Source organism: Muscardinus avellanarius (assembly GCF_963383645.1).
Source record: "Muscardinus avellanarius genome assembly, chromosome: 8".
NCBI classification, from domain to species: domain Eukaryota; kingdom Metazoa; phylum Chordata; class Mammalia; order Rodentia; family Gliridae; genus Muscardinus; species Muscardinus avellanarius.
This window is the reverse complement of record NC_137794.1, coordinates 37,620,689-37,641,828: the sequence shown is the minus strand read 5'-3', so window position 1 is coordinate 37,641,828 and position 21,140 is coordinate 37,620,689. Positions and strand designations below refer to the sequence as shown.

Below are 21,140 nucleotides of genomic sequence, written 5' to 3'. Positions count from 1 at the left end.
GCTCGCGGCGGCGCTCGGGCCGGCGGCGTCCGCGGCAGAGTCGGCGCCCCGGCCCGGGACGTTTCCGATCGAACGCGGAGGCCGGCGCGGCGGCGGCGGGAGGCTGGCGGTGCGGCCCCGCGCCCGGCCTCGCCGGCCTCGGCCTCCAGCCGCCGGCGCTCGGATGTTCTCCACTGAAGTGCTTTGCCGCCCGTATTTTCTAAAATGTATCTGAGGGGGGAAAAGTAAACAGAGATGAGGGTCGCTGTGACAGTTTTGGGACACTCGCCGAGGCCGGTGGAGAAAGTTTGGCCGTTTTCATTCCTGTGACTCGGGAGGGAGAGTTAAACCTTGCCCGCCCCAGGCCTGGCCGTGTTTTTGTTGGGATGGAGGTGTTTAAACTGCATTGGCTTTTTGCCGGAGCCTTCGTGCGGACCCCGGACGGACAACTACATTTCACTGTAGTTGTGGACCAAGAACTTAAATGTTCACACTGTATCTAGTTTGACTTTGGGGTCAGTGTTTGTACTGGTAATTGAGTTTATAAATAGGTTTAGGAAGACGAGTCTTTCTGCTAAACAGTGTTTTTTGTTTTTTTTTTGGTTAAAGGTAATTACTCTTTGAATAAAAGGTTTTTTTTTGCATACAGACATGTTTAAATGATAACTTTAAAATTATTTAGAAGATTTACTGAGTTTAGAAAGTAAAATTTAATTCAAAATAAAGTACCTCGGAGCGAGGCGTGGTGGCTCTCGCCTGTAATCCCAGTATTTGGGAAGCTGAGACAGGAAGATCGCATGTTCAGAGCCAGCCTCGGCAATTTAGCGAGACTTCTTATTTCGAAATAAAAAAATAAAATAGGGCTGGGGATGTAGCTCAGAGAATCCTCTGGGTTCAATTCCTGGCACATGCACACCCCAAAAAGAACTCAATTATAGGAACAGTGTAGGTAGTCCTCCATTAGCAGAGGCGGAGAAAAATAATTTAAATTTTTCCTACTTGTGTACAGTGAAGTGGAAAAAAAACCCCTCTTAACCTTTCTGTGCAAACCAACCTTAGACATTCCTAGTAAGAAGATAAACCTTGTGGTTCTTAGTTCATTACATATTGCCTCTGTTCTAATTTGGGCAGAATGAGACCTGGCAGTTTTTGTTACAGGCCATGCTATTTGTGATGTTTTTTTGTTTTGACTTTGGAAATTGAAAAGGCGGCTTGCTGGTGCTTGTTATATTCAGTGTGCAGATGACTTACTATTATACTTCAGTCTTACTGTGGTAAGATTGTGGCTTCCATAACCATCTGACTCAGGTTAAGTTCTGATTGGATGTACATAGGTTAAAAAGCACAAATAAGGCTCATGTGAATTTCAGACTGTTTTAGTTTATTCTAATTTAAGGTCTATGAATGTATAGGTGTAAGGAATTTGAGTTTCACCTTATCTCATGTAATTTTTTTATTTTTTTGCGGGTCTGGAGGTGGAACCCAGGGGCCTTCGACCTCAGAGTTACACCCCCTGCCCTATTTTTTTATTCTTTATTTTGAAACAGGATCTCACTAAGTAGCTGAGGCTGTCCGGTTTCAGCTTCCCAAATGCTGGGATTACAAGTGTGTGCAGCCACGCCCGGCTTATTCAGTATTTTTATGAAGAAAGTGAATGGTTGTTTATTTAGAACCTGAGCATAAGGGAAAGATTTTAGTTCCTCCTAATCAATTTTTATATACTGTATTGAATCTTTCTAAATAAATGATTTTCGGGGGAGGTACTGGGGCTTGAACCCTGAGGCATTCTACCTCCAAACTACAGCACCATTCCAATTTCATATTTTATTTTGAAACAGGGTCTTATAGGTTGCTGAAAGTCTTGCTATGTTGCTGAGTTTTTCCTTGAGCCTGTGATCCTCCTGTCTCAGCCTCCCAAGTACTGGGATTACAGGCATGTGCCACTATGACTGGCTTCCTTACACTTTTTTTTTCCCCCCCAGTACTGGGGATGGGACCCAGGGGCATTCTACCTCTGAGTTACATCTCCAGCCCTATTTTTTATTCTTTATTTGGAAACAGGTTCTCACTGAGTTGCAAAGAGCCTCACCAAGTAGTTTGCCTGAGAACCTTGATCCTCTGGTCTCAAGACTGCCTCCCTAATGCTGGGATTACAAGAGTGCACCACCATGCTTGGCTTTCCTTACACTGTTAATAATAAAATATTCCAACTATAATTTGCCAAACATTTTGTATTACTATGTTTTTATTTTATTTTATTCATTTTATTTTTTTGTGGTACTGAAAGTGGAACCCAGGGGCTTTTCTACCTCCAGGCTATACTCCCAGACCTTTTGTGTGTGGAGGGGTGGGGGGTGGGGGTGGGGGTACTGGGGGTGGAACCCAGAGTCTTTCTACCTCCGGGCTATACTCCCAGACCCATTTTATATTTTATTTGGAAACAGGGTCTCACTAAATTGCTGAGAGCCTCACTAAGTAGCTGAGGCTGGCTTCAAACCTGCGTGATCCTCCTGTCTCAGCCTCCCAAGCTCGGGGATTACAAGTGTGCATGCACACACACACACACACACACACACACACACACACACTCTCTCTCTCTCTCCCTCTCTCTCTCTCTCTCTCTCTCTCTCTCTCAGACCTATTTTTATACTTTATTTGGAAACAGGGTCTCACTAAGTTGCTGAGAGCCTCACTCAGTAGCTGAGGCTGGCTTCGAGCCAGTGCGATCCTCCTGTCTCAGCATCTCAAGGGCTGGGATTACAAGTGTACTCCACCATGCCCAGTTTATTACTATATAACTTTCTAAAATGCTTTCCCCATAGGTTTTTAGGATTTAATATTAAAACATCTAACATATAACACTTTCAGTCTCTCCAGCAGAGTTTTGGAAAAAAAAACTGGAGGTTTTCATTCACTCATCAAATATTTACAGCAGCCTACTCTGCTAGACACTGTAGCAAGGTACAACAGTGCAGAAAAGATCCCTGTCTTCATAAAACTTTTTTTTTTTTTTTGGTGATACTGGGGTTCCTGGAAACCCTTCTACCTCCAGGCTACACTCCCAGACCTATTTTTATACTTTATTTGGAAACAGGGTCTCTTAAACCAGCGTGGCTGGCTTCGAACCTGCGCGATCCTCCTGTCTCCGCCTCCCAAGTAAGGGGATTACAAGCGTGCACCACCATGCCCAGCATAAAACTTGTATTTTAGTGGGTGAAACTGTTAAAAATAAGTAAAAAGAAGCTGGGTGTGGTGGCGGCCGCACGCTTGTAATCCCAACATTTGGTAGGCTGAGGCTGGAGGATTGTGGTTTGTGGACAGCCTCAGCTACTTAGTGAAGCCCTTTGCAACTCAGTGAGACCCTGCTTCAAAATCAAGAATAAAAAATAGGGCTGGGGGTGTAGGTTGGAGGTAGAATGCCTCTGGTTCCATGCTAGTACCGCAAAAAACAAAAACTAAGAAAAACAAGTCAATTTAGAATAGTCTTACCCCAAATTTTCATATAGTTTCCTTCATTTTATTCTAGTCTACTCAGACATGACTGCCTACTTCAAATGTCAAAGTGTTTCTTGTGTTCATGCACACACAAACACATCACGTTACTTCTTTTTTGGTACTGGAGATTGAACCCAAGGTTGTTCTACCTTGGAGCTACACCCTCCAGCCCCCTTTTTATTTTTTTAATTTTTTAATTTTTTGTGGGTCTGCACCACCACACCCGGCTCTCCAGCCCCCTTTTTAAATGTTTTGAAACAAGTTTTTTTGCTGAGAGTCTCACTAAGTAGTGGAGGCCGATTTCCAACATGTGATCCTGTCTCAGCTTTTCAAGTACTGGGATTATAGGCCACACCACAACCAGCTTTTATGACATTACTTTTTTTTTTCCCCCTCGGGTCTGGGGAAGGAACCGAAAGACATTTGACCTCCGAGCTACACCCTCTGCCCTATTTTTTATTCTTTATTTTTTGAAACAGGGTCTAAGTTGCAGAGGGCCTCACTAAGGAGCTGAGGCTGTCTGCGAACCTCGATCCTCCTGTTTCAGCCTCCTGAATGCTAGGATTACAAGCGTGCGCCACCACGCCAGGCTATGACATTACTTTTACTGTGTTTTTTTTTTTTTTGTTTTTGTTTTTTGTGGTTCTGGGGATGGAACCCAGGGACATTCTACCTCTGAGGTACACCCCTAGTCCTGTTTTTTTCTTTATTTTTTTATATCAGTACTTTTCATATGATAAATTTATTTCTTCCTTTTTTTAACCCTACTAAAATATAAACTCTATGGAAGTAATGAATTTTTCTCTTCGCTATCCTGTTTTTTGAATCTGGAATGTATTTTTTGTTAATAAACCAGATTATGATTATGATAAAGGCAGTGGAAGAAATATACAAATTAAAAAAAAGATGGAAAGGCCATTTTGTAGTGTTCTGGTTAGGAAAGGCATCCTTGAAGTGATACCGAGTTAACACCTATAAGAGACTTGAGAGTGGGTAATAGGTATAGAGGGTTCAGAGCTGACAAATGGTGTGCATTAGAGAGTTTCCCTCTTCCCCCCTCCCATCCCCTCAGTGAGGTCACCTTATTTGCTCCTCTATAGGATCTCCTTTATCTGAGTTCCTCCTGTTACCCATATTAGAGAAAGCATCCGATTTCTTATTTCTTGTGGCTGACTAATCTCACTTAGCATAATGTCCTCTAGTTCCATCCATTTTCCTGTAAATGATGTATGATTTATCTTAATCATTTTTGCTGCTCTGGGTGGACTATATTAGAAAAGAGCAAATGTTAGAGTAGGAAGTTAGAGAACGTTGGAGCGGGCTCAGTGTGGTTTGGATTAGGATGGTGGCAGTGGAGATAGGAGAGAGAAGTAGTTAGAACATAGGTACATTTGAATGAAGAATTCCCGAGACTCATGGATGGCTTTGAGGGTCAGTAAGGGAGGAGTCATAGATGACTCCTTGGTTTGGGCTTGAGGTGTTGGGAGGTAGTGCTGTTTACTAAGGTGGAGTGGACTGGCCAAGGAATGAGAAGGAAGTTAGTAGCACTGCTTGGTCATATTAAATTTTGAGATGCCTGTTTGACATCTTTCTTCTAAAAGATGTTTTATATCCTTATAACTACTAAATGAAATTCAAATTCTTTTTCCTTTTATGACTTCTCTAGGGTAAAGGAAATTTACTGGCTACTGCTGTGCCTCATTTTGTATATTGTCACACAAAAATCGTATGAATTTCATTAGGCAATAGTTTGTGATTTTTTTTCTTTGATTCATTTCCTTTCCATCTGTTCACTTACTGTTGTCTCATATCTCTTTCCATTTGTGACAGCTTGGCAGGTTTCTCTTTGTTCATTCAACAGATATTTATTGAGCACCTGCTACATTATAGGCCCTGAGGCACAATGGTGAGGGGAAAAATGTAGTTTCTCCATAGATTCTTCAGAATAGTAAGAAGAGTCAAAAATCCAGCAATCAACTAATTAAATAAAAATTGTCAGCCGGGCTTGGTGGTGCACGCTTGTAGGGAGGCTGAGACGGGAGTGTTGTGATTCGTGGACAGCCTCAGCTACTTAGTGAGGCCCTCTGCAACTTAGTGAGACCCTGTTTCAAATTAAAGAATAAAAAATAGGGCAGGGGGTGTAGCTCGGAGGTTGAATGCCCCTGGGTTCCATCCCAGACCCCCCACACACACACAAATTAAAATTGTCATATATAAGTCGAGCGTGATGGCACAGGCTTGTAAGCCCAGCATTCCGGAGGCTGAGACTGGAGGATCGCGGTTCGTGGACAGCCTCAGCTATTTAGTGAGGCTCTCTGCAACTTTGTCATGTATAACAGAGGACAGCCATCTATGAGAATTTGATCTAATCAGAGTGGTGTGAAAGGTGGAGAGAAGCTGAGGAGAGACAGCTTTACATGCAGAGGGAATAAAAATAGGAGTGGGGTGTTTGGGGAACTAAAACAGGATGATGTGATGCCAGCAAGGACGCTGGTGCTACGGGAGGCTAGAGGGGACGGCATCAACCTCACTTGAAAAAAGGTCACTGGCTGCCACATGGAGAAGTCTTTAGAGGGTCTAGAGATTATCAGGGAAACCAGTTAGGAGAGCTGTTGCTATATAGTACAAAAATGGTGCACGCTTATTCTTATAACTTCAATATTCTTCCCCATTCTTTCTCCTCTGTGGGAGATCTAACAAATCTGATTATTCTCACATGTTTTTTCTTTTTGTCCTTGTTTATGGCTGGCTGGCTGGTCAGCCTGCCTTCCCCTCTCCTTCCCTTTCTTCTCTATTGGGGATTGAACTCATGGGTGTTCTTACTTCTGACCTACACTTCCTGCCCTTTTGTACTTTTTTTGTGTGTGTGTGGTACTAGGGGTGGAACCCAGAGGCTTTCTACCTCCGGGCTATACTCCCAGACCTTTTTTATATTTTTTTTTGGAAACAGGGTCTCGCTAAGTTGCTGAAAGCCTCACTTTAGGTAGCTGAGGCTGGCTTTGAACCTATGCGATCCTCCTGTCTCAGCCTCCCGAGCACGGGGATTACAAGCGTGCACCACCACGCCCGGCATGCGTTTTTGTTTTGAAATAGGGTCTTGTTAGATTGCTGAGTCTGTCTGTGTTGTAGACTGACCTCAAACCTGCAGTTCTCTTGTCTTGCCTCCCACGGTACTGCAATTGTCTGTGTGCAGCACTACACCTCGACCTCTACCTTTTTTTTTCTTTGCCCTTTTTTTTTTTTTTTTGGTGGTACTGGGGATGGAACCCTTCTACCTCCAGGCTACACTCCCAGACCTATTTTATATTTTATTTGGAAACAGGGTCCCTAAGCCAGCTAAGCTGGCTTCTCCGCCTCCCAAGCTGGGGATTACAGGCGTGCGCCACCACGCCTGGCTTCTTTGCCTTTTTTTCTATAATTTGTATTACTTTATTTATGCCCCCTCTTTTTGTGGGCCTGGGGATTGAACCCACGGACATTCTACTTTTGATCCGTACCCCCAGCCCCATTTTTTTTTTTTTTTTTTTTTGGTGTGTGGGTCTGGGGATGGAACCCGGGGCATTCGACCTCTGAGCTACACCCCTGCCCTATTTTTTATTATTTTGAAACAGGGTCTCACTAAGTTGTGGAGGGCGTCACTAAGTAACACTAAGATCCTTCCTGAATGCTGGGATTACAAGAATGCTGGGATTACAGTGCGCCACCATGCCTGGCTTTTTTTTTTTTTTTTTTAACAGGGGCTCACTAAATTGCAGATGGTCTTGCTAAATTGCTGAGGCTGGCTGTAAACCTGTGATCTTCCTGTCTCAGTCTCAAGTACAGGAATTACAAGCCTGCACCACCACGCCTGGTTCTTTTTCTTTTGATGCTTTACTTTGGAAATAACATCCTAGTATCATTCCTTATTTATTCCTTCGGTAAGTATGTTTATTTCCTGGTTTCATCCCAGTTGAAGTGGTAAATCTTATTTGATTTCATGTCCTTTCATGAAACAGGAGAGTAGAACCTCACTTAGAAATGAAAGTGAGCCGGGCGTGGTGGCGCATGCTTATAATCCCCTCGCTTGGGAGGTGGAGACAGGAGGATTGCGCTGGTTCGAAGCCAGCCTCACTAGTTTAAGACACCCTGTTTCCGAATAAAAAAAATATAAAATGGGTCTGGGAGTGTAGCCCGGAAGTTGAAGGGTTTCCAGGAACCCCAGTACCACCAAAAAAAATAAAATAAAAAATAAAGAAATGAAAGTGATTTTTAGTAGAAATGCAATAAGAGCATAAACTTAAGAGGCAGAATTCTGAGTTTGAACATCTGTTAGTATGTGATTTTGGACAGGTTTTTTATGCTGTCTTTGTTTTCTTACCTGTAAAGTAAGGATAATAATAATTGTAGTATTGTGTTAGGCAGCTACCCCTCACCATGACAAAATGTCCAAGAAACAACTTTAAAAAAAAAAAAAGGTTTAGCCAGGTATAGTGGTACGTGCCTGGGAGGCTGAGACAGGAGGATTGCAGGTTTGAGGATAGCCTTAGTAGCATAGTGAGACCCTGTTTCAAGATAAAAAATAAAAGGGCTAGAGGTATAGCTTGGTTACCATAGGTCAATTTCCAGTGTCCTCCCCCAAAAAAGAAGGATTTATTTTGGCATATGCTTGGTTGACCTGTTTCTTTTGGGATCATCGTGGAGGACATGATGGAGGAAGCTGCTCACCTCATGGTAGTTGGGGCATGAAAGAGGGAAAGAAAGGATAAGGTTCCTAATACTCCTGTCAGGGTCATGCCCCTAATGACCTCATTTGCTTCCACTAGGTTCTACCTGAAGGGTCTACCTCCTTGTAGTGCCACAGACTAGCAATCCTATCTTTAACACAGGAGCATTTGGGTGATGCTTATCCAAACTATAGCTTTTGCCTCATAAAATTGCTGTGGAGAGCCGGACGTGATGGTGCACACTTGTAATTCTAGTACTTAGGAGGCTGAGACAGGAGGATCTCGGGTTCGAGGCCAGCCTTAGCCACTTAGGCCCTCTGCAATTTAATTTAGCAAGACCTGTTTCAAAATACAGGATAAAAGAAAGCCAGGCATGGTGGTGCACATGCTTGTAATTCCAGCATTTGGGAGGCTGAGACAGGAGGATTGTGGTTCCCGGACAGCCTCAGCTACTTAGTGAGGCCCTCAGCAACTTAGTGAGACCCTGTTTCAAAAAAAAAGAAAAGAAAAAAAAATATATATATATATATATATGTCTGGGAGTATAGCCAGAAGGTAGAAAGCCTCTGGGTTCTATCCCTAGCAACACACACACACACACACACACACACACACACACACACACACACACAGAATAGGGCTGGAGGTGTGGCTCGGGTTGAATGCCCTTGGGTTCCATTCCAGGCATATTCAGGCAATAATAAGCAGTAGTATTGATGGGTATTGCTATCATTTTATTTAATTTCTCAGCAGGTAGAGAAGAACCTTTCCTTGCTCTCCCTTCTCTTCTAGCATGCCTTCTCTTGTTTGAATTTCAGTTTTCTTTCATTTACTGTATTTTCTTCTAGATAGTTACTGATCTTGATATTCTTGATTGGTATACTCAAAAATTAGTATTCTACATGTCTGATCTTATGTAAATTAATTGTTCCTCTTGCCATTATAAAATTATGCTGAAGCCAGGTGTAGTGTTGTCCTGTAATCCCCATATTGGGATACAGATACAGGAGGAGGTGGCAGGTTTGCAGCCAGCCTCAGAAATTTACTTAGACTCTGTTTCAAAATAAAAAATAAAGTAGGAGTATAGCTCAGTGGTAGAGCATTTGACTGCACAATAAAAAATAAAACAGGGCTGGGGATGTGGCTCAAGTAGAACATTCTTGGATTCAATCCCCCCACCACACAAAAAGATTGCTGAACACTGAGGAATTCAAAAGGCATAGAAGGGCCTGGCTTGGTGGCTCATACTTGTAATACCCCCTACCCCCCCAAGCTGAGACAGGAGGATCTCACAGGTTCGAAACCAGCCTCAGCTACTAAGTGAGGCCCTCTGCAACTTAGTGAGACCCTGTTTCAAAATAAAGAATAAAAAATTGGGCAAGGGGTGTAGTTCAGAGGTTGAATGCCTTTGGGTTTCATCCCCAGGCCCACAAAATAAAAATAAAAACAAAAACAAAAAATCAAAGTCCGCCCATATTCAAGGTGAGAAGAAATAGACCCCAACATTTAGGGAAGAAGAATGCAAGAATTTGCAGCTGTTTTAAATCTATACAGCCATCTTTTCTTTTCCTTACTACTTGCCATACTTTCCAGAAAATTGTAGTGCAGTAGTACCCTCTTACCATTAGCTTTCCTTGGTTTTGTACATCTACAGCCTGAAAATATTAAAAAATATTAAATGGAAAAGGTCAGGAGTAAGCAAATTTTAAATTGTGTTGTCTTCTGAATAGCATGATAAAACATTGTCTCTCTCCATCCCACCTGGAGTGTGAATTACTTTTCTTTCCCCTTTTTTTTGTAGTACTGAGGATTGAACCCAGGAATATTCTGCCTCTCAACTATACCTCCAGCTGTATCTTATTTTTTTCAATTTTTAAATTTTTTATGTGGACCACATTGAATGTATCTTATTTTTTAAAAATTTTGAAACAGTGTCTTACTAAGTTGCCTAAGTTGCGGAGGGCCTCACTAAGTTCCAGAGGCTGGCCTTGAACCTGTTATCTTTCTATCTCAGCCTCCTAAATAGAGATCACAAACTTCTGCCACCATGCCTAGTCCCCTGCTCATTAGTCAGTAAGTAGCCCTCTTGAATGTAAGATTTGTCACTGCACAGTAGACATGTGTTCAATATTAGTGATTCCAAAGTACTAAAAGAGTAGTGATGTTGGCAATTTAAGTATGCCAAAGAGAAGCCATAAAGTACTTCCTTTAAGTGAAAGGGTGAAAGTTCTTGACTTAACAAGGAAAGAAAAAAAATTATACTGAGTTTCCTAAAGTCTACCAGTAAGACTAAATGTCTGTTAAAAAGAAAAAAGAAAACTTTATGCTGGGTGCAGTAGCAGGCACCTATAATCCCAGTACTTGGGAGGCTAAGACAGGAGAATCGTAGGTTAGAGGCAAAGTCTTAGCAGTTTAGCAAAGCTGATTGGCAACTTAGTTAAGACCTAGCTTCAGAAATTAAGTAAGAGCTGAGTGTGGTGGTGTATGCTTGTAATCTCCATACTTGGGAGCTCAGACAGGAGGATCATAGCTCACAGCCAGCCTCAGTGACTTAGTGAGGCCTTTGCAGCTTTGTGAGACCCTGCACTCTTGTAATCCCTGCTCTTGGTATGCGGAGACAGGAGGATCGGGCAGGTTAATAGTCAGCCTCCCTGGCTTCAGAGACCCTGTTTCCAAATAAAAATACATAAAAAAAAATAGGTCTGGGAGTGTAGCCCGGAGGTAGAAGGGCTTCCAGGAACCCCTGTACCACCAAAAAATAAAAAAATTTAAAAAAGAATAAAAATAGGACTGCAGGTATATCTTGGAGGTACAATGCCCCTGGGTTCCATCCTCAGTACTGAAAAATAAATAAAAGAAGGCTAGGGGTGTAGCTCAGTAGTAGATTGCTCCTATGGTCAATTCCCAGTCCCCCCCCCTCGAAAATATCTAATGTTACATGTCAGACTACAAAAGTCAGAGCAGCAGTGTATATATAACAGATGCTTAATTAAAAGGGCAAGCCCGGTGTGGTGGCCGCACCCTTGTAATCCCAGCATTGAGAGGCTGGGACCAGAGGATCGCAATTCAAGGACAGCCTCAGCTACTTAGTGAGGCCCTCTGCAACTCAGTGAGACCTGGTTTCAAAATAAGGAATAAAAAAATAGGGCAGGGGGTGTAGTTCGGAGGTCGAATGCCCCTGGGTTCCATCCCCAGACCCATAAATAAATAAATAAATAAATAAATAAATAAATAAATAAATAAATAAATAAATAAGACTTAGATGGGTGTGGTGGCATGAGTTTGTAATCCCAACATTTGGGGAGACTGAGACCAGAGGATCACAGTTCAAGGACAGCCTCAGGTACTTTGGCCCTTTACAACTCACTGAGACCCTGTTTCAAAATAAAGAATAAAAAATAGGGCTGGAGGTGTAGCACAAAGGTAGAATGCCCCTAGGTTCCACCCCAGTACCGCAAAAAAAGGTGGGAGAGTAGGTCCTCAAATTACAGGGTTTGGTACTTTGCATTGTATCTACTGAGGGTCTAGGAACAGTCCTTGTGGATGTGCGGGTGGATACTTCCTTTCTCAGACTTGAAAATGACAGTTCTTGTGAAATAAAAAATTTGTAAATTCTGGTTTAGAAAACAAAAGTAGACAACACAGTTTGTAAATTCGTTTCAAAGGGATAAATAGTAGCATAAACATTCTTTAGTTTTACTTTTATTTAATCAGGACCTGATTGGCATTTCTGAAAGCTGGTAGGCATAAGTAAGAAGAAAAGAGAAAGTCTAGCAGAAACTTCCTGGCCTTTTTTTTTCTCCTTTCCTGCCCTTTTTTCATTCAGTGATGTTTAGAGTTGTTAATCTCTTTCTAGTTTTTATTACCTAAACTCTAGAAAACAATTATATAATTTGCAACATAGAAATTAGCCTGGTGTGGGTGCCCATGCTTCTAATCCCAGTATTTGGGAGGCTGAGACAGAGGATTGCACACTGTGAAACCTGTTTCCAAACAAAAAAGATATAAAGGGCTGGGGGCAGGGGTGTAATTTAGAGGTAGAATGTCCCTTGACACAATCCCTAGTACCATATACTCACAAAATTAAATAATTTAATTAAACAATTTTAATAGAAAACACAACAGTTAATGCACAAAGGCAAAGACAAACTATTAAATACCCACAATTACAACATGTAAGTTATATATTTAAGTCACATTTGGAGAGATGCAATAATAGATGGTCCATTGTGAACTACAAATTAAGGTTATCAGCTGTATTGGTTTTCCATTGCTATAATAGAAGTATCTGAGGCAGACTACTTATGAAAGAAAAGAGGTTTATTTAGCTAACAATTTTGGAGGCTACAATTACAAATAGCATGACACTGGCTTTGGCAAGGGCCCTGTAGCATACCGCAGAGCATGTGTAGGAGGAGGGATCAACTTAAAGCCAGGAAGCATGAGAGTCTGGGTTATCCCACCATTTCTTTGGAGGGCATGCCCCAACCACCAAAGAACATCTTACTAGGGTCCACCTCTTAAAAGGCCTACACCATGCTGAACAAATGGGTACAGGCCTATAATCTTAGTACTTGGAAGGCTGAGATAGGATTACAGGTTCAAGGCTAGCACACAGCAGTTTAGGAGACCCTGTTTCAAAATAAATAAAGCTGGGTCGAGGTTCATGGACAGCCTCAGCTTCCTAGTGAGGCCCTTCTCAAGTCAGTGAGACCCTGTTTCAAAAAATATAAAGACTAAAAATAGGACTGGGGGTGAAGCTTGGAGGTAGAGTGCCCCTGGCTTCCATCCCTAGTACTGCAAAAAATAAAAAAAATAAAAAGTTTATTCTTCATTGTTATAAAATCTTACTTGTGATAGTTTGAACCCTTCTTGCATTCTCCTCCTCTCCAGAGGCATTCTTTAATTTGGTAGTTTTCATTCCCATACATTATACTTTGCTTTTTTTTTTTTTTTTTGTACTGGGGATCAAACCAACAGGCATTCTACCTCTGAGATACACCACAGCCTTAGTTTATTCTTTATTTTGAAACAGTCTAACTTGCGGATGGCCTCACTGAGGCTGGTAGTGAACCTGTGATCCTCCTGTTTTCTTCTCAAGTAATGGGATTACAAGTATGCGCCACCACGCCCAGTTTATGCTTTACTCTGTATGTATCTCTGAACTATAAATATATATACTATATGTACCCAATACATGAATTTACATATATTTACAGTATACATAATTATATAGTCTTACATGTCATACTGTATTTGTTCTTCCATAGCTTGCTTCACTTTACAGCCTTGCTTAAGGGCTTCATCATATATTCTTTCTCCTTTGGATATATTATTTACATAAGCATACAGAAATTTTTTGAACCATTTGAACTTAAATTTCAGACATACCCATTTGCCCCTATTTAATTTTTTATCTCATCACCTAATCATTTTTTCCATTAAGGGGCCACATATTCTTTTAAATCACTACAAATTAATTATCAAATTAGAAAAGTAACATTGACATAATCTACAAACCTTTTCCTTCAACTTTTACCATGTGACTTAAATATTTCTTACTAGCGCGTGCACACATGTGCGCGCGCACACACAAATTCTGGTTCAGGATCCAGTGTAGAATTATGCACTCTAGTAGGGGTGTCACACACTTAAAATCTCAGTATTTGGGAGACTGAGACAAGAGGATCACAGGTCTCAGCCAGCCTCAGCTACTTACTGAGGCCATCAGCAAATTAGTGAGACCTTGTTTCAAAATAAAAGAGCAAAAAAAAAGGATAGAGAGGTGTAGCTAAGAGGCAGAAAGCCCCTGGGCTCAATCCCCAGTATCACAAAATAAGTAAAAATAAATAATTAAAAAGATGGGTGAGGAGCCAGGCGTGGTGGCGCACACTTGTAATCCCAGCATTTGGAAGGCTGACACCAGAAGATCACGATTTGCAGACAGCCTCGGTTACTTAGTGAGACACTCCACAATTTAGTGAGACCCTGTTTCAAAATAAAGAATTAAAAAAAAAATAGGGCAGGGGATATAGCTTAGGTCAAATGCCCTTGGGTTCCATCCCCAAACCCGTGAGGGGGGGAGAGATGGGTGAGTAGCATCTTAGTATAATTTTGATTTACATTTTCCTGATAGCTAGTAATGTTAAAAATCTTTTTATGTGAGCTTTTATTCTTTCTTTTTTTTTTTTTTTGGTGGGTCTGGGGATGGAACCCAGAGGCATTTGACCTCAGAGATACACCCCCTGCCCAATTTTTTCTTCTATATTTTGAAACCGGGTCTCACTGAGTTGCAGAGGGCCTCACTAAGTAGCTGAGGCTGTCTGCAAACTGTGATCCTCCGGTCTCAGCCTCCCAAATGCTGGGATTACAAGCGTGCACCATCATGCTTGGCGCGCGCACGCGTGTGTGCGCTCTCTCTCTCTCTCTCTCTCTCTCTCTCTATATATATATATATATATATATTTTTTTTTTTTTTTAATTTTTATTTTTTTTTGTGGTACTGGGGATGGAACCCTTCTACACTCTCAGACCTATTTTTATATTTTTTATTTGGAAACAGGGTCTCTTAAGCCAGCGAGGCTGGCTTTGAACCTGCACGATCCTCCTGTCTCTGCCTCCCAAGCTTGGGAATTACAAGTGTGTGCCACCACTCCCGGCTTTTTGGTATTTTTTTTAAAACCAGAGCATTTATTGCTTGATTAATTGTTGAAATTCTAAACATCGAACTGGATCCTCCAGTAGCAGCCCTCTTGGGTTTAGGTGTTGTTCCTTCATGGAATCTATGCTTGAATCTGCGATATACAAGTTTTAGGTGTAGATGTGCCTCCTCAGAATAGCCTCAGTAGCATTTCATCTTTTAGCCTACGTGCTCATTTTTTTCCTGTGCATGGTCAAGTAACCACATTTGCTACAGGTAACTAACTTCTGAATGTGATAGGCCTTAGAGCAATACCAGTGGCACAGTGTGGGTAACTTAACTGCAGCACTTGTGTGTGTGTGTGTGTGTGTGTGTGTGTGTGTGTGTGTGTGTTACTGGGGGTGGAACCCAGAGGCTTTCTACCTCTGGGCTATACTCCCAGACCCTTTTTATATTTTATTTGGAAACAGGGTCTCACTAAGTTGCTGAAAGCCTCACTAAGTAGCTGAGGCTGGTTTCGAAGCCATGCCTTCCTCCTGTCCCAGCCTCCCAAGCGCAGGGATTACAAGCGTGCACCACCACGTCCGGCTAACTGCAGCACTTTCTAAGTGATGACATTCCCTTTGTCTTCTTGCTTTGGCATCTGAGACCAAAGAGGAGGTGATTTTAATCATAGTTTTTTTTTTTTTTCCTTGTCAGGGGATGGAACCCAGGGGCATTTGACCTCCGAGCCACATCCCCTGCCCTATTTTTATTTATTTTGAAACAGGGTCTCACTAAGTTGCGGAGGGCCTCACTAAGTAGCTAGACTGTCCGTGAACCACAAACCTCTGGTTTCAGCCTCCCATATGCTGGGATTACAAGTGTGCGCCACCACGTCTGGCTCAATTATAGATTTTTCTAGGCTGTGTCAGTTGTGAAAATTCTGGTCTCAATCCTTAGTAATTAGGGGCTGATGGTTAGGAATTCCCTCATGTTCTTAGTCCATTTAGGCTTGTGTAACAATAACATAGACTGGGAACCTTTTTATTTTTAATACTTGTATCTGTTCATTGTTACATATCATAGTGAGGTTCTAAGTGATAACAGACATATGCACACAGCGCTTGGTGTGTTTTCTTGCCTTCAGATTTCATCCTACTCCCCCTTCCTTTCCACACATGTTAGTGAGTTTGGTATTGAAACCTTCATTTGCTTTATCATTTCTTTTTTTTCCATTCCTCACCTCCCTCTCTCAATCCCCTTCGGCTATTCTGCTGGTCTCTCTCATTTATCTGAAGTCCCTTTTGTTTCTTGTTTTGTCTCCAGCTTCCACATATGAAGAAAATATATGACCCTTAGCTTTCTGAGACTGGCCGATCTCAGCACAATATTCTCTATTTCTGTCCTTTTCATGAAAATGACATGTAATTTTGTTCTTTGTAAAGGCTGAGTAAAACTCCATTGTATATATATACACCATAATTTGTTTATCCATTCATCTGTTGACATACCTAGGTTGGTTCCTGATATGGTTTGGTGCCCTTAGAAAGAGGTAAAGCTAGAGCTTAGAGCAAAGCACCACGCCACAGAGTGACATAGTGGGATGACCCAAAACAAAGCCCCGCGTGGGCGCCAAATATGTTGCAGATTGGGAGAGTATGGTTGTGGGAAAACTGTTCCCTGGGACCTCTGTTAGGGTCCCGAACACACTTTCCCTTAAACCACAACAAAACCCAAAACAACCTAAAACAGAAAAAAAAAAAACATGGGTTCTTGTCCTAAGCTAAGAATAAATATGCATAGCTTGGACAGTTGCTGAAGATTTAAAGTTTATTAGAAAGATAGAAATACAGAGGATAGGTACAGCTCTATACCAGACTGGCATGGAGGGGTGACTCGAATGAATACACCAAAGGGATCACACATGGACTGGACTTTTTATACCCATGACCTCCATCTTGTTTGCGTAATTCTGACTAGTGAACATCCCTGTAAGGTACCTCCCCCAGCAAGATGTGGCAAGTTGTCTCCTTTCATGAAGGTTGACCCCTCCCACCATCTTAGCTAGCTTATCCAATCATGTAGATCTGTCTTTAGATAAAGGTCTAGTTCTCTTCTCCTAAGATCTGTCTTTAGATAGAGAAAGGCCTAATTCTCTCCTATTGTTAATTACTTTTAGCTAGGTTTATTTCCATTGGAATAGTTGCCTGATTTTAGGCAGAAACCAAGTCCTTGCACAGATTTGCCCCTCACCCAATTTTTAAATTATATTAATAATCATAGCTTTCTCAAATCTTCCTAGGCCATTCCCAATACTGGTACAGTTGTAAATTGTGTTGATTTAAACATGGGTATGCACGTATCACTGTAGTATTCTAATTTTAATTCTTTTGTAAAGATATTTGTTGTGGCGTATTCGGGCGAGAATAACTGTCCATAACCAATTATTAGTCCGTCAAGCCACACTTTATTACAGGTTCGAACCTGGACCCAAGCGCATGTGTCTCCACATAAAGCGGCAAGGGCCAGGACCGCCATTTGGGGGGGATTTTTATACAGTTGTACATCTTTCGAGTCATTCTGTTACATCATTGATGACGCTTTTTGAATTTGCAGCTTCCATCCAATAAGGTAACTTGTACAGACCTTTTTGGGATAATAGGGTAGGGTTAGGGGGTATCTTATCTACTATTTTTTGCAAAGTCATTCTTACTACATCAGCCTTGACTTTTTTTTTTTTTTTTTTTTTGGTGGTACTGGGGTTCCTGGAAGCCCTTCTACCTCCAGGCTACACTCCCAGACCTATTTTTACATTTTTTTATTTGGAAACAGGGTCTCCTAAGCCAGCGCGCGCGGCTGGCTTCGAACCTGCGCGATCCTCCTGTCTCTGCCTCCCAAGCGCCACCACGCCCGGCCAGCCTTGACTTTTAACATTTACCACTCTATACCTTAAAGCAGTTACACAAAGTGCACAGATGTTACCGAAGATAACAGGGTCACTTGAGAGAAGGTCACTTGAGAGAGAGGGTCTCTTATCTAAGGTATGCGACCTTGGGTTGGGCAGATGCTCTCAGGTAGGGTGGATGCCCTTAGTTTTTCCAGGAATTCTCCTGTAAGCCTTTTCCAGCTTAGATGCCTGCCCGCTACTTATAATTTATTACACACAATATTATTGATCAACATTATTCGTTTGAGCAATTTTTTAGCAACTACACCGCACCACACTCTCATAGCACTTTGTAAAGCTTTAACCTAAAACTTTAAACACAATATATTGAGGAGTGGTATAGCTAGGTCATTTTTTGGTCTCATTCCTAGTCTTTTGAAGAACGACAATATGATATAAGATCTCCATAGTGGTTGTACTAATTAACAATCCCACTAACAGTGTATTTCCCTACATATTTGCCAGCATTCATTGTTTGTATTTTTTTTTTATATTTTATTTGGAAACAGGGTCTCACTAAGTTGCTGAGAGCCTCACTAGGTAGCTGAGGCTGGCTTTGAACCTGTGCCATCCTCCTGTCTCAGCCTCCCAAGTTTAGGGATTACAAGTTTGTGCCACCACGCTCTGCTGAAACTGGGTCTCATTTAGTTGCAAAGGGCCTCACTAAGTATCTGAGGCTGTCCTTGAACCTCAGCCTCCCAAGTGCTGGTATTACAAGCATGCACCACCACGCCCTGCTTAGTCTTTTCATTTTTGAAACAAGGTCTTCCTGAATTGTCTGGCCACCTTAAGTAGCTGAGGCTGTCTGTGAACAATCCTTCTGAACTGCAATCCTCCAGGTCTCAGCCTCCCCAAGGATTTGTTTTAAAGTTGCTTATATATTATTATATATTCTAGATATTCCTTCATCAGAGGAGAAGCTGACAAAGGTCTTTTCTCCCATTCTGTAGGCTCTCTTCAGAAACTTATTAATTTGATGCTATCCCGTTTATTCCAGTGTTGGTTTTATTTCCTGCTTTTCTGGGGTCTTATTGAGGAAGTCTCTACCAGTTTCAAGAATGTTAAAGCATTGGTCGTATGTTTTCTTCTAGTAACTGCAAAATTTCTGGTTTAATTTCTAGATCTTTGATCTATCTTGAGTTGACTGTGGGTGAGAGATAGCTGTCTAGTTTTGTTCTTCTACATAATGCTGTTCAGTTTTCTCAGCACCATGTGTTGAAAAGGCTGTCTTCTCCAGTGTTTGCCTTGGCTCTTTTGTCAAAAATCAGTGAAGTCCTCCACAACTTAGTGAAATCCTGTTTCAAAATAAACAGTACCACTGGGCGTGGTGACACAGGCATATAATCCCCACGCTTGGGAGGCAGAGACAGGAGGATCGCTCAGGTTCAAAGCCAGCCTTCTGGCTTAAGAGACCCTGTTTCCAAATAAAAAAAATATAAAATAGGTATGGGAGTGTATCCCGGAGGCAGAAGGGATCCATCCCCAGTACCACCAAAAAAAAAGAAAAAAGAACAGTACTTGGCAGGCTGAGACAGGAAGACCACAGTTCGAGGCCAGCCTCATCTACTTAGTGAGGCCCTCTGTAATTTAGTGAGACCCTGTTTCAAAATAAAGAATAAAAATTAGGGCTGGGGATGTACTGCAGAGGTCGAATGACCTTGGGTTCCATCCCCAGTTTAAAAAAAAAATTATAAGGCTGCTGGGGGTATAGGTCAGAGGTAGAGTATCCTTATGTTCATTCCCCAGTAACACACACACACACACACACACACACACACACACACACACACACACACTGACTATAGCTGTGAGGGATTTGCTTCTGTATCATTTTTGTTGAAGTGTATCATTTTTGTTGAAGTGACTTATGGTTTTGTATTTGTTACTATAGCTCTGTAGTGTAATTTGAAATCAGGGATTGTTATGCCTCCAGCATGGTTTTCACTGCTCAGAATTGCTTGGCTATTCTGAGTCTTTTGTTCTTCCATATGAATTTTAGGACTCTAGCTGGGTTTGGTGGCACATGCTTGTAATCCAAGCATTTGGGAGATTGAGACAGGAGGATCGCGGTTCTCAGACAGCCTCAGCTACTTAGTGAGGCCCTTTGCAACTCAGTGAGACCCGGTTTCAAAATAAAAAATAAAAAATAGGGCAGGGGTGTAGCTCGGAGGTCAAATGCCCCTGGGTTCCATCCCCAGACATGCAAAAAAATAAAAAGAAAAAAAAATTTAGGACTCTTTTTTTGGCACCTCTGTGAAGAATGAGGTTGGTATTTTAATAGGGATTATACTGAATCTGTAGATCCACTTTTGATAGTCTGAGAACATTTTATTTATTTATTTATTTATTTATTTATTTATTATTTATTTATTTTTGGTACTGGGGGTTGAACTCCAGCCCCAATTTATTTTTTACTTTAAAATGGGTATCAGCCAGCTGTGTGGTAGCACATGTTCGGGAGGCAGAGACAGGAGGATCACACACGGATTGTGGACAGCTTCAGCTACTTAGCGAGGATCTTTACAACTCGATGAAACCCTGTTTAAAAAAAAATAAGACTAAAAAATATGACTGGGGAGTAGCTTAGAGGTAGAATGCCCCTGGGTTCCAACCTCAGTACCGTGAAAACAAAAAAACTGTCTCACTAAGTTGCTGAGGGCCTTGTTAAATTGCTAAGGCTGGCCTTGAACCTGTGATCCTCTTATTTTACAGGTATGGGCCATCAGGCCCAGTTTTTTCTGGGAAGTGTGTGTGTGTGTGTGTGTGTGTGTGTGTGTGTGTGTGTGTGTGTGTTTTACTGGAGGTTGAAACATGGGACATTTTACCTCTGAGCCACATCCTTGGCCCTATTTTATTTTTTTATTTTGAAACAGGGTCTCACTAAATTGCTGATTCTGACTGTGAACCTTTGATTCTCCTATCTCAGCCTCCCAAGTACTAGGATTACAAGCATGTGTCACCATGCCCAGCTGTCTGGGGATCTTTTAACCAACAAATTTCTCACAGTTATGGTAGCTGGGAAATCAGATCAAGGTATCCAATGTCTGCATCTGTTAAGATCCTGCTTTGTCATGGATGGCACCTTTTGATTGTGTTCTTCTGTGGTGGAAGGGTAGCAAACTCCCCTAGCTCTCTTTTATAAGGGATATTAATCTCATAAGAACTCTGCCTTGTGTCTCCCAAATACCCCCACCCCTTAATGCCACCAGCTTGGGGCTTGGGATTTTTTTTTTTTTTTTTTTTTTGGTGGTACTGGGGGAACCCAGGGGCGTTTCTACCTCCGGGCTATACTCCCAGACCTATTTTTTACTTTATTTGGAAACAGGGTCTCACTAAGTTGCTGAGAGCCTCACTAAGTAGCTGAGGCTGGCTTCGAACCTGTGCTATCCTCCTG

At 41.8% G+C, this 21,140-nt stretch overlaps 1 protein-coding gene across 1 annotated transcript in view; it reads left to right on the top strand.

Annotated features, from left to right (window-relative positions):
• Window positions 1–21,140, top strand: part of SENP6 (SUMO specific peptidase 6) — a gene marked incomplete at both ends in the record, with an annotated part of 96,151 nt that overhangs the window by 185 nt on the left and 74,826 nt on the right. The window lies entirely within an intron of this gene.